The 13,553-nt window shown below is 42.7% G+C and overlaps 1 pseudogene; it reads right to left on the bottom strand.

The window, feature by feature from the left end:
- The window catches only part of LOC136521894 (protein SWEETIE-like), a 63,781-nt pseudogene that overhangs the window by 38,001 nt on the left and 12,227 nt on the right, over window positions 1–13,553 (bottom strand).

The raw sequence follows: 13,553 nt of genomic DNA, 5'->3' as shown, positions 1-13,553 counted from the left end.
ATGGACGTCAAGTCGGCGTTCCTTAACGGCGACTTGAAGGAGGAGGTCTACGTGCACCAGTCGCCGGGATTTGTGATCCCCGGCAAGGAGGGCAAGGTGCTCCGCCTGCGCAAGGCCCTCTATGGCTTGCGGCAGGCACCGAGGGCATGGAATGCCAAGTTGGATTCCATGCTAAAGGGGGTGGGCTTCGAGCAAAGCCCACACGAGGCGGCCATCTACCGACGGAGCAGTGGAGGAAATGATGTGCTGGTGGGTGTCGACGTCGACGACTTGGTGATCATCGGCACCAAGGATGCGGAGGTGGCGGCATTCAAGGAAGAGATGAAGGCCACTTTCCAGATGAGTAACCTGGGGCCTCTCTCCTTCTACCTGGGAATCGAGGTGCACCAGGATGACTCCGGGATCACGCTTCGACAGACCGCATACGCCAAGCGCGTCGTTGAGCTAGCTGGGCTCACCGACAACAACTCAGCTCTCACTCTGATGGAGGAGGCTGAAGCTGAGCCGTGACAGCACGACGGAGGAGGTGGACGCTACGCAGTACCGGCGTCTTATGGGGAGCCTTCGCTACCTCGCCCACACACGGCCAGACTTGACATTCTCCGTCGGCTACGTTAGTCGGTTCATGCAGCGACCGACGACGGAGCACCAGCAGGCTGTGAAGAGGATCATCCACTACGTTGCGGGGACTCGAGACCATGGAGGAGACCCTGGGGCGGCACACTTCGTCGGGTATAGCGACAGCGACCACGCCGGCGACATCGACACCTAGCAAGAGCACGAGCGGGATCCTCTTCTTCCTCCTCGGCAAGTGCCTCGTTAGCTGGCAGCAGGTGGTGGCCCTGTCTAGCTGCGAGGCCGAGTACATAGCGGCCTCCACCGCTTCGACTCAGGCGCTCTGGCTCGCTCGACTGCTTGGTGATCTCCTCGGCAGAGACACTAAAGCGGTGGAGCTCAGGATGGACTAGCAAGTCCGCTCTGGCCCTAGCAAAGAACCCCGTTTTCCATGAACGGAGTAAGCACATCCGGGTGAGGATACCACTTCATCCGAGGCTGTTTGGAGGAAGGAGCATCAAGGCGAGCTACATCAACACCAAGGACCAGCTTAGCGGACCTGCTTACCAAGCCTCTTGGGAGGAATCAAGTTCCTTGAGCTCTGCTCCAGGACCGGGATGGTTCAACTTTCCCACAAGACGACGCATAAGACTTAGGGGAAAAATGATGGATAAGTCTCTGTGTTGGCTGGTCTTTGTGGGACTGCAGCAAGGACAGCATCCTTGACTGGCTAGGACAGCATCTTAGCATCTAGGACTAGCATCTAGGACAGTATCTAGGACAACATCTTAGCATCTAGGACTAGCATCTAGGACAGCATCTTAGCATCTAGGACTAGCATCTTGGCATATGCTTGGCTGGCTAGCAGCCTATAAATATGTGTCCCCAACCCCTCAGGTTGGCACTATAAATATGTGTCCCCAACCCCTCAGGTTGGCATTGCATTTGTGTGAGAAATAAACCAGAAAATTACCCCAACTCCTAGTGTCATCCTCTCTCGATGAGAGTAAGAATTCTGCTACTACCAAGAGTAAGAATTCAGCGACTAACATGCTTCATGTGTGACAACCTTGACATTGGCTACGTCGACCACGGCTACTCGGCCTCGCCTCTTCTCCAGTCTCACAGTATGCACCTCCAGTTGTGACTGCCGCACGCGCGCGCGGGTTTGGGTTGGGGGGGCAGGTAGAGTATATTGGGATACCTCCAGAGATCATGTATTCCCTCCCGCCTTGTCTTATCTCGAAGGAAGGCTTCTTGCCCCCCAAGCAATGTACTCGTATATAATTTGCTCACGAGGCCCAGGAATACAATCATCTATTCCTCCTATATGAACAGTAGGACACAATTCTCAAAGTCAACAATGAATTATAAAACTGAAACAAATGGGCACGAATACACCCAACCCGATGGAGATTATTAACTGGTATTTTGAGATTCAGAATTAATACAAAGAAATATCTTTAGATACGAAACTTACCTTCGATGGATGCAACCCTAGTGAAAATGCAACCGAAGCTGTATAGCCCAGATCTGTTGCTGTTACCAGCTCTCCAAGAAGAGAGTGAGCCTAGCAAACGAAAAATTACTTCCATCACTAGCAAGAAGAAACTGGGAACTCTATCAGGGGAGAAAACAAATGTAAAATCTGATCCAGATAAAGTATGAGGAATAATTGTATTGACATATAAAGCGTGTAAATTACACAAGCAAAAACATACAAGGTTTGCTCAAATTAATAAATTGAGACAAGAAAGAATTTAGTGCTAGAAAACTAGATTACAATCTCGAGAATTTCTACTCTATAGAACATGCTAGAAAACAGAATTATAGTTTTGAGAATTTTTCACTCTACAGAACATGCACTGGTATAAAATTGCGCATAACAATGTAAATTTTAAACTTCCTTTAGTTTACTGCATGTTATAGGCCATAGTTTTAAGAAGCAGAGAAAAGCGGAGGTTTAATCAGGAAACAGAAAACACACAGCCAGCACTTAGAGTCTGGTTTCTGTGTGGACCACCCCTACATTTGAACCATTTCGACCAGACTGAACTGCCCAGTTTCATGTAAAGCCGGTATCAGGGATAGATGCCAGGATTTGAACATTTGGTGTGTGTGTTGGTGGGGTGGGGGGTGCGAGGGGGGGGGGGTCAAGTCGAGAAAAGAAAATGAATTCATTACATGCACTGTCAACAAAATATATAAATTAGACATCGAAACAGCACTCAAAACATGAACTCAAACACTATGGATGAAAAGTACTTGACAAAATCACTTGTTGAGAATTGAGATAGTAGTAATCAGCAATCAAACTAGAAAACAGGCAAACAGAACATGGTTTTTTTTATGGAATCTTCAATCTTGACAACAAAATTCAAAAGTAAAAGATCAATGTTGTGTATCGTACCAGAGAGATGGATATGTAAGGGAATTAAATGTTAACACTGAAAATAATCTCAAAAAATATGAAAACAAAATAAAGGAGCAAACCATCCTTGCTGTAAAGATATCATTCCCAACTCGTGCTAATAAACCGAGACCCTCGCATGCTGCTCGCCGCTGTGCTGTAGAAATTTCAGGCTCTACTAAAATGGCCTAAAGCAACAACCATGTTAAATTTGAAGATGGGTGGTAGGAATCGAAATTATAAGCTGTCAAATATTGTGTATCGCACTACCTTGAATATGGACTGGATCATACTTAATATATCAATTGGCAATGATTTAGCACCACGTAAAGTGAGGAATTCCTGGAACATAGCATGTACAATATTAGTAACTAAGGGAATAGATGATATTGTTAGAGGTCAGAATACATAAAAATGTGATAAATACCTTTAACCCTGACAATAGAGCAACACATGCATTTGTAACGAGAAACTTAAACCACAGGTACTTCTTCCCAGACTTCAGGCACTGGTCAAGATTGTTCAAGAGGCTTATCTTGACAGTGTTTTCCTGTTAATGGATTTGTTAAAATATAATTGTAGAAAACTATCCAGCAGAGGGATAATCTTCTAATAAAAACATGAGTGGATCCCAGAAGTTAAGATTGCACCTGACATGCAAATATGGAACCATAACAGAGAAGCATCTGGTTGACAAGCATTTTGCGAATTGACTCTGGCTTCATATAAGAAAAAGAACCATATATTATTCAGAATCTGCACCTGACTAGCAAAAGTCACATGGAAGCATAACGATAGTTTAACTATACTAAATGGCACTAACAGTTAATCAAAATTCCAATTAACAACACAAAGATTGTGCAAGTTGGAATAATACAATATCTATGAAAATGAAAAATATTCCTAGGGCTCGCTTGTCATCCTAAGAGAGGATGTTGTTTTCTAACCACCATACTTCTTTGCAGTATTAGCAAGTCAATTTTGGCTTACTATGCTCTTGCAAGAAAAATGCAGTTAAGAAAATAATACTGTTCTTTTTCAGAATGGCACTGTACTCCCATTTCGTGATTCTGAAGGGGGTTTGAAGTGCAATTTAGAGAAGGGAAAACTTATGAGGAAAAAACCTAACATGCACAACAACAGTCTTAGTCACTAAGGCTAAATAGCTTGTTCTAGAACCCGTTCACGCTAGTTCAGAATTGGCCAGGGGTGAGGGTACTGCTTCTCAGGCTAAATATAAGAAGACAGCTACCTGAGGGAAGTTGCTGATTTCATCATCCCACACACACGGTAGAAACCCGTCAGCACCACCATCAAAAGCACGTAATTCATCCTCAAATGAATCCCTGTAGCCAAAACTCCATCAAAAAATACAAAAGAAGTCCAGAGAATTTTTGTATTGTTTTCCTTCTAATCTAATGACAGGCAGCTCTCCTGCCAGTTAGAGAAAAACAAAATAAATCATATTTGACAAATACCTTCCAGGTATCCATGGACCCAGCGAAGCATCTCTCTTATCCAACAAAAACTTCAAGCATGAGCTTTCTTCCCATCCAGAAGGATCACTAATTACATCGACCATCATTTTAAGTACACAGAAGAAAAGGCAGATAATACAACATTCCAGAGTGGGATGAGGAAGTTATAGTAGCTGGAAATTTCTAAAGATTAAACTCATGAAAAAGTTGCACTCATGAAAAAAATCTATCAAAAGAAGCAATCATGCAGATTGGTAATTCAAACACAAAGATGCAATTAGTAAGCGTGCAAGTGCAATACAACTAATCACAATTTTACATGCATATTAAGTTTGTGAATAGATACAACTTACATGCAATTCCATCAAATATGATAGTAATCATGCTTGTCATTAGATATATGTGTACTGGGTAGTAATTTATCCACTGTACAGGGTTTCTTTGCATATATTGACACTTCTTGTACATTGCGCTGGAATACAAGTGAGCTACTGCTAACAGTTGTTAAGGCAGTAATGTGAGATGCAGCACCTGGGCACAACCTAGATGCCCAACCTATGTGACAGACGCCAGAGCGACGCCATAGAGGGAAATCCATACTGCTGCAGCTGCATCTGTACAAGGGATATCAGACACATAATTGGCTGCTGCTGTGCATGACTGCATGCTGGCTGTAGTGCCAAGGTGAGCCTCCTTGAATTATGAGCCTTGCCATCAGCCCACCTGGCCCAAGGCATTCGAGTAAATGGTAAGCCTAAAGCCTGGAGCTTCCTAGAGCCACACAGAATGACAAGTCAGCTCCACCACCGATGCTTGCAGTTCAACAAATTGAGTGATACGTCACCACTACTTTTTCGAAAATCCCACCCATTCTCCTGCAGTTCCGCATCCCGCACCTCCTTACTTCCCTCCCAGTGCCACCTGGCTTCCTTCCAGCATTGCCCAGTGCAGGTCAACACATCATGTAGTGGTCCAGCAGATATGCCGGCAAAACCCCGTGCTTCAGCAAAGGCCTGGCCTTCAGCAGCAACAGGGATGGGGATTGCGAGTTTGCGAAAGCAGCTTTGTGGCCCTTTTACTCTCGTTGGCCACAGCATCACCCTTGAATGTCTGGATGAACCATGCTAGTGATCATGTGCAGTGTGTTCTAAAACTGTGTGATGCATTCTAAAACATTTTCAAATAGGTTTTAACATTCAATCATCTTGGCATTTTAGAGGGCAAGCAAGTCTCAAATATTATGTCTTGTTCATCAAAATCATCAATGGAAGTTACAACAGCAACACATGAGTGATTTATGCATAGCCTGCTAGCACCACTAGAAGTTTACCACATCCTCGAGTAAGTAGATAGCATGTCACACAGGCAGGAGTTTGGTCGCCCTTTGGTGGTTCTTTTTTAGTTGCAAGTGCACTTTCTTGTGTGTACCAATGCCAGTGGTTGAATGAAATTTCAAAATTTCATGCTTCCTTCAGGAAGAAAACTAGGATCTTGCTATTTCAGCAAGAGTTTCCTCATATAATATTGGCAATCATTCTTAATGATGTCAAGTTTTAACTAAAAGTCCAGATTTCACAAATTTGTAATCATGTCATCAATGGACCTAACTACAGTTTCTGAGTAGTAGGCAGACTCAAAAGTAACAAGACTAGGCATCTGGATTGCACAAAAATAAGTTCAGTGGCCTAGACTATAGAATTGTTTTTCAAAGTAATCACAAGAGGGTTTCGAAATTTATTGACAGTAAAAAGGTGTAGTATTCAATATATTTAATAATTTCAACAAGTCAAAGCATAATATTGTGTCAAGTCTAAAGACAATAGCAGTGCAATCAAAGAGGTGCACAAACCTGAATGGACTTGAGCATAGCTGAAGCATCTGCTGGTGCTCGGTTTTATATACCACTGGATTCGAAAGGGACCGATATGCCATCAATGTTCTAGTTGTGAGTAGGTCCAGCGCAGACCTTACATTGGGCACTTGTTTAGATCTCAACGAAGATATGAGGGATAGAGCTCTGAACGATATAGTTTCAGAATTAAGCACCATAAATGATACACATCAGAATAGAAATGCATCAGTAAATGTTTACGCACCCGGCGAGGTAGGCCAGTACAGGATTAAGCAAGATTCCACCATCAGCAGTTGTGATAACTGGATAAACAAAACTTCTTATGAAGGCAGTAAGCGCCTCAATTGCAACTGACAGAACCCTGCAGCATATATATATATATATATATATATATATATATATATATATATATATATATATACACACACACTAAACATTAGTGAATACCATCAATTGGACGAAAAGTAAAATTGTTGGAATGAGCCATATATGATGCTGTCCAATGCAATTTTGTCTTGTGTGATCATTCTATTTGCCTTGTGCAACTGCCTAATGTTTAAGCTGATTATGTACTATAGGGGTAAAACAAAGTAGCATCAAGGAACTAGATCATTAGTATGGGCATCCAAGAAGATAAAAAATGGTATTTCTCAAGAAAAAAAATGAGGGCTAATACCCTATGAATTAGTAGAGCAAAAACATACAATGGTGCTCGTGCAGTCCGCATGCACTCAATAAAACTCACCGCAATTCTGATGCCCAATCCTGTATATGACGAAGGTAAGATTCAGGATTTCCAGTAAAAAGACCAGCCCATAGCAAAAGAACATCAAACACCTGGTCTTCCAGCTCCTGCATACATGGTCATGTATAATAGAAAGACCCATCACTCCCATCGCTATCAAATATCTATACCTATTTTACAAATTACAAAGTATCCCTAATACCTCTTTTGGCATGGATGCTAGAAGAGAAGCTAATAGCAACCAACCGGCTTCACGCTCTGCAATAGCAGCCACTGGATTTCGACTGAAACAATTCAGCATTTTTTTGGATAATTCAAGTACAGAATTGGGCAGCCTGCATAATATTCAACATGCAAAATGAGCCAGGAGTACATGATTCTGGGATATAATATTTGGCCAGACATATATTTTCGAGTATGTGCAAATTCTATCTTTGACTGGTTCTGCTAGGCTGCCAGCATCATTTTAATAATTTTCTTAGAATTTCGCAAACTCTGGAAGTATCCAAGATGTCAGATTAGATTGTAGCCATGTCTGGAATGCAAATGTTTCAAGTTTATGGGATGGAAATGTTTAAAATTTATTAATAGGGATAAACAACAAGGAAAGCATGTTGAAGTATAGTGAGGTGAACCTCGCAGGATAACCAAGAAGCAACTTTGGCGATATTGCAACAAGAGCAGCTAACACAGTGGCCTGTCCATGTAGTGAGTCGAGCTCAAGGTTCAAACTTTTGCCCTGTTATTACAACCAAATTTGTCAAGCAGGTAAAGGTTAAAGCAAACTGTATGAAAAATGTTATAGTAAATACAGCAAGAAGAGGGCAAACAATTGATATGAAAGATTAACCTAAAGCCATTGACAATGCCACCAATTAAGCACTGAACAACATGCTACACAGCTAGTGCCAGTTCATCCACATAGGAATTGTAAGTACAGAACTAGGCTAATGAACTTTTGCAATGACCTCCAACAGAGTAACCTGAGAGCAAGACAACAGTCCAAGGAGAAAATTGGAAGTTTGCCCTCATGGCAGGTAGGCTTTGCCCGAATGCCATCAAAGTTGTAGGCTTCGCCCAAATACCCTTATGAAATGAGTCTCTGAAATGCCATTTTGATATTTCAGCACTCTTAATCTTAATTAATTATTTTCATCCAAATAAAGTAGAATGTCATTTTTGCCCTTGTGATTTTACCTTCATCCCCGTCTCTCACATGTCCGTGTCATTCGTCTCGTTCGGTATGGAACTTGGGGCCGGTTAGGGCCTTGGGGCAGACGGAACTTGGTCCGGGTGTCCAGAGCGGGTTTGGGCCGTCGATGATTGGAGCAGTGGCACCGGCATCAGGTCGTCGAGAGCCCCATACACGGACGGAACGGGCACGAACCACACAAACGGCATGAACAGATGAGAGATGAGGTGAATGTAAAATATCACAGGGGCAAAAACATCATTCCAGGTCCTGTTATTTGGATGAAAAAAATAAAGGAGTGCTGGAATCTCGGCGTACCCAGTGCTAGAGAGCTCCCGCTCTGTACGGGGTCTGGGGAAGGGTGTCAGTGGCAAGCCTTACCCTCGCCTGTGCAATGCGAGGAGACCGCGACTCGAACCCGGGACCTTCCGGTCACAGGCGGTAAGACTCTACCGCTTGCACTAGGCCCGCCCTTCAGTGCTGGAATCTCGATTATGGCATTTTAGAGGGACTCCTTTCATAAGGGCATTGGAGCAAAGCCCACAACTTTGATGGCATTCGGGCGAAACCCACTTGCCATGAGAGCCAAATTCCAATTTTTTCACAGTACAAGATCCTGTCTATCATTTCTGCATGTACTGCACACAGTTTTTTTTCCTTGAATATGCAGAAGACCTGCACATCATTACATTAGGAAGAAAAATAAAAATACAATGGTAATTACATACACCCACCGCCACTACTGTACACAGCTTGGGTGGTACTTCTGTATGGACAGTACATATCGTGCACTGATTTTCCTATTCTGGAGACAACACACATGATTGTAAAGCACCATAAGAGATGCAGTTACTAAGAATTTTAACTCTTCTAGCTTCAACTGCAAAAGGTTGTTCTAGCATCAGAGGCGAAGCATAAGTTAGGCCAAAAGGAGCTATGTACCCTCCCAATTTCTTAAGAAAGCAAATAAAACTACTTGACAAAAAATATGTAAACAAAGAATGTTTAATTTAGTTTGATCCCCTCTGTAATTCTAGCCAAGCTCAGCCACTGACTAGCAGTGATTAACTTCGGCCATTTTAAGATCCATGAGTAACTTAATAAATTCTGCAAAATATATCCAATCATGTTGCACCTCGATATATCCCCAATACAAGCTTCAACACAGAAAAGATTTACCAAAGTAGACATTAGCCATGATAGGGATAGTCATGTCACTGATAGGAAGTAATATACCTTATCAAATGATACAGTCTCTCTAAGAGCTTGCAATGTTGTAAGACCATATGAAACTAAACCACCTACACAAGTAGGGATCAACCTCTGCTAAAGCACGCAATGTTAAAGCTGCCTCCACACGGACCTATACATGGTCAAAAGTAGATATCAGGGTCATTCACCAGCTTCATACAACAAAATGATAACATAATTAAACATAGAATGTGACATGGAGCAAGTTTCATGTTTCCATTTCAAGAAATGAAATGCATGATGTGAGCAGCCTAGGGACATCAACATCAGGCTGCAATAAAATGATTACCAATGCATCCAACTGTCAAGTCATTAGCATGAAACAAACGCTACAGATAATAATGAAAGGCGAAGTAGCATGTTGTGGACGCCTTCTCGGGGAAGAAGTACCAGCGCAAGAAGGATCGGGCGTCCACTAGTGGCTAGGAGAGTTTGTTCATAGTTTGTTTCAAGATTTTGTTTTGGATTGATTTGGTTAGCATTTTGTTAGCAAGTTTGTTACTTGTTAGGGTCTGTAAGACATAATTGCTCCCCAAATCTCTCTTTGCTGCAGATTAGATGGAGCTGGTCAGCCCTGGCTGTCCACTCGCTGCTGCTGCTGTAGCAGTAAGGCAATAGGCCTTAGTTGTAGTGGTTTGCATCAGCCATGTAGTGTAGAGTATGGCTGAGCTAAGTCTTGTACTACCTTAGAGTAGGTAGTTGGTGTCCTCACCATACCTTATTGTACCTGATAGAGGTACATGTAGTTGTATATATACTACACCCTAGTGCAATGCAAAATTCAGTTCAGCTGAAGCCAGTTTCAGAGCTGCAAAGCTGCTGCTCGGCTGTGTGTGCTGTGCTCAAGCCCTTTCTTCTACCTCTAGCCGTAGTGTGTGTGAGTGAGCTGGGTGAGCTGATTGCTCACCTGTGCAGGGAGTCAAGGGACCAACAGGGTCAGCTCTATATGTATAAGACAGACAGAACAATTGAGATTAAATAAATAAGGATAAACCAAAGAAACTCAGAGCCTCCAGAGGAAGGACAAGTTCAGTTTATCGTTGCCATTCCTATCTATTGCTACTCGCCAAACAAACGATACAGGAAATAATGAAAGGCGAAGTAGTATGTTGTGGACGCCTTCTCGGGGAAGAAGTACCAGCGCAAGAAGGATCGAGCCTCCACTAGTAGCTAGGAGAGTTTGTTCAGAGTTTGTTTCAAGATTTTGTTTTGGATTGATTTGGTTAGCATTTTGTTAGCAAGTTTGTTACTTGTTAGGGTCAGCTCTATATGTATAAGACAGAACAATTGACATTAAACAACAATAAACCAAAGAAACTCAGAGCCTCCAGAGGGAGGACAAGTTCAGTTTATCATTGCCATTCCCATCTATTGCTACTCGCCAATCCAGCCATATCAAGCATTCAGTTTGCCTCAGCACCCACTAAGATCAGGTGCACAGCAAGTGTTTCTATGTAGGAACTGGGAAACAAAAGGTATCATGAAACGAGCTTTAAGACATATAAACTGTGATCTAGTGGGTGCTAAACTATGGGTTTTCTCTACAGGGAACAGGATTGTACAGTTGTACACTATGTAATGCAATCAGAATACCAAATGCAAGGGTTTATTTGTATAAGCTTGTCATCATCGGCAATTTATTGCTCCCACCAGTTGAAACAGGTGCCCTCCTAGTACATGGAGACATATATCTTAATTTGACCAGTAACTTCTTTATGGGTAGTTAGATGGCCAATAGAAAATGGCATGCCCAGATTTGTCTAAGACACTTAAATTATATTATATTTTTATCAGGTACAAATATATTATAATAGAAATAGGTCATCAGCGTAATATTTTTTAGCCCATGCATCTTCAACACAAGTACACGACACTTGTGGCTGAAGGGAGTATTAAGTATTTCATCGCCATTCAAAGAATAAAATGTATTGAATGTAGATTACAGTATGGCAATTAATCAAGTTTTTCATATTGCCTATGAAATTACTCCCTCCATTTTTGTACATTTCACAAGCTTCACCAAAATGCTGTTTGCAAATACTTTTCAAAGCACAGTTTTCAATACACATTTCCATATTTGCCCCTGCAGGCCTAGCCCAACCCAGCACCTTGAAAGATTAAGCCTAGTGTTCTTGATATTTTGGAGCTCCATGTTTAGGATAAGTAGTACTCCCTGCATCCCAAATTATAAGTCATTCCAAGAATCTTGGAGAGTCAAAGCATCTCAAGTTTGACCAAATTTATATGATATACGATAATAACATTTATGATACTAACTAAGTATCGTTAGGTTCTTCATGTATATCTATTTGATGTCATAAATCTTTGTAATTCTTTATATAATTTCGGTCAAACTTGAGATGCTTTGACTCTCCAAGATTCTTGGAATGGCTTATAATTTGGGATGGAGGGAGTAGTAGTTAGTGCCTATGTCATGGCATATTATCTTTACTTTAGCATCTTATCTCTACTTTAGTTGTTGCAAGTTTGTTTTACTTCCTAGCTGTAAAAGCAGACCTCTGGTTCTATATATGAACCAAGAAGCAGCCATGGTTATGGTGGCTAAGTAATAAAGAAAATTGCCAAATACCTGTGTCTTTGCCAACAATTGGTACCAACCTCGACAGTGGCGCTACACACCACATGACAAGGCGGCAGGAGATCTTCTCCGACCTAGACTGCGGCGTGCGCGGCTGTCAAGTTTGGAGACGCCTCCACCGTAGAGATCCAAAGTGTCGGCAGCCTGCGCTATCTCGTCCACACCCAACCAGACTTGGCGTTCGCCGTCGGCTACGTCAGCCGGTTCATGCAGCGGCCGACAGTGGAGCATCAGCAGGCCAGTCAAAAGGAACCTATGCTACATCGCGGGTACGCTCGACTACGGTTTGCACTACCCAAGGTGTCCCGGAGCGGCGCATTTCGTCGGCTACAGCGACAACGACCACGATGGCGACATCAACACGAGCAAGAGCACAAGCGGCTCTGTGTTCTTCCTTGGCAAATGCTTGATCAGCTGGCAATCGGTCCAGCGGCAGGTGGTGGCAATGTCCAACTGTGAAGCAGAGTACATCGCCGCCACCTCCACCGCCACTCAAACGCTCTGGCTGGCTCGGCTGCTGGGTGATCTACTTGGCAAAGACGCCGAGGCAGTCAAGCTCAGAGTGGACAGCAAGTCTGCCCCGTCTTCCATGAGCGCAGCAAGCACATTAGGGTCAAGTACCATTTCATCAGGGGCTGCTTGGATGAAGGGAGTGCCAGGGCCAACTACATCAACACCCAGGATCAACTTGCGGACTTCCTAACCAAGTCACTTGGACGGGTCAAGTTCCAGGAGCTTCGCGCCAGAATTGGGATGGTTCAAATCACTCCAAAGGCACCACACAAGGCTTAGGGGGAGAATTGAAAGATTTGATATTTTGGGGCTCCATGTTTAGGATAAGTAGTAGTAGTTAGCGCCCATGTCATGGCATATTATCTTTACTTTAGCATCTTATCTCTACTTAGTTGTTGCAAGTTTGTTTTACTTTCTAGCTGTAAAAGCAGACCTCTGGTTCTCTATATGAACAAGCAAGAAACTACACAGTAATCAAGATCAATAGAGAGACAAATAAGATAGTTGATAGCCTTGCTAAAAAGGCAAGACGAGCAAGCCTCCCAAATTCATGTCTTTTTTCTTGCCAGGCACTTGCTCATCATCCAACTTGTAATATCAAGCATGTGCTAGAAAACAATGATTGGGGTAACAAGATCCCCATATCTGTAACATGTTTATGATGCAATGAAGCTTTAACTTAAAAAAAAACAGCCATGGTTATGGTGGCTAAGTAATACAGACAATTCCCAAATACCCTGTGTCTTTGCCAACACACCTCACCAACCAACATCATTGGAAAATTGACTTCCTAGTATTGGCAGTGGCATGTTTTTTTCTTGAACATGCCGGAGAGCTGCATATCCTTAAATTAAGAAGAAAAAAGTAGAGAAGCCATTACAAAACACACACCAATACCCCCACCTCACTCAAACAACTAGATCGCCAATATTATTACATGACCACTTCCTAGTACTGT

This window comes from Miscanthus floridulus, chromosome 18 (assembly GCF_019320115.1).
Source record: "Miscanthus floridulus cultivar M001 chromosome 18, ASM1932011v1, whole genome shotgun sequence".
Lineage (NCBI taxonomy): Eukaryota > Viridiplantae > Streptophyta > Magnoliopsida > Poales > Poaceae > Miscanthus > Miscanthus floridulus.
Note: the sequence above shows the minus strand (reverse complement) of the source record. Positions and strands in the feature narration are given on the sequence as shown.